The sequence below is a fragment of the Anoplopoma fimbria genome, unplaced genomic scaffold, assembly GCF_027596085.1.
Source record: "Anoplopoma fimbria isolate UVic2021 breed Golden Eagle Sablefish unplaced genomic scaffold, Afim_UVic_2022 Un_contig_5225_pilon_pilon, whole genome shotgun sequence".
Classification (NCBI taxonomy): Eukaryota; Metazoa; Chordata; class Actinopteri; order Perciformes; family Anoplopomatidae; genus Anoplopoma; species Anoplopoma fimbria.
This window is the reverse complement of record NW_026548823.1, coordinates 1-550: the sequence shown is the minus strand read 5'-3', so window position 1 is coordinate 550 and position 550 is coordinate 1. Positions and strand designations below refer to the sequence as shown.

Sequence of the window (550 nt, the reverse complement as noted above, 5' to 3'; positions counted from 1 at the left end):
TTTTCTTTTCAATTTTATGCTAACGTATTCTACATTTCAACAGTAAATATTAATCTTTTTACTGCACTACATTTGTGATCCTTATAGCCACTTTGTACATTCTGATTTGACATTTAAAAGCTGTGAGTGTGTCTGGCAATCTGCAGGCGCTCCCTGTATAGACGAAAGAGCAAAGCGTGGTGATATAGTATCTTTAAAAGGCCCTTTGGTAGGCACAATATTTGCTTACGGCCATACCACCCTGAACACGCCCGATCTCGTCTGATCTCGGAAGCTAAGCAGGGTCGGGCCTGGTCAGTACTTGGATGGGAGACCGCCTGGGAATACCAGGTGCTGTAAGCTTTTTCACTCCTCTTTACAAAAAGCAGAGGGCGCTGCTGCTTTTTCAGTGGACACCGACAGGGTGGGAAGGAAATAGCTAGATCATGACTTGCCGGTATAGAAATGACACAAATCCAGTTAAATGATGGCTTTCATCATTCCTAAGCTCATCGATCATTTTCTTTTCAATTTTATGCTAACGTATTCTACATTTCAACAGTAAATATTA

The 550-nt window shown here is 41.5% G+C and overlaps 1 non-coding gene across 1 annotated transcript; it reads left to right on the top strand.

Annotated features, from left to right (window-relative positions):
• The first annotated feature begins 223 nt into the window (after positions 1 to 223).
• LOC129114617 (5S ribosomal RNA) lies at positions 224 to 342 on the top strand. The gene has a single exon (XR_008532597.1). It is a non-coding gene; the product is annotated as a 5S ribosomal RNA (ribosomal RNA).
• The last annotated feature ends 208 nt before the right edge of the window (positions 343 to 550 follow it).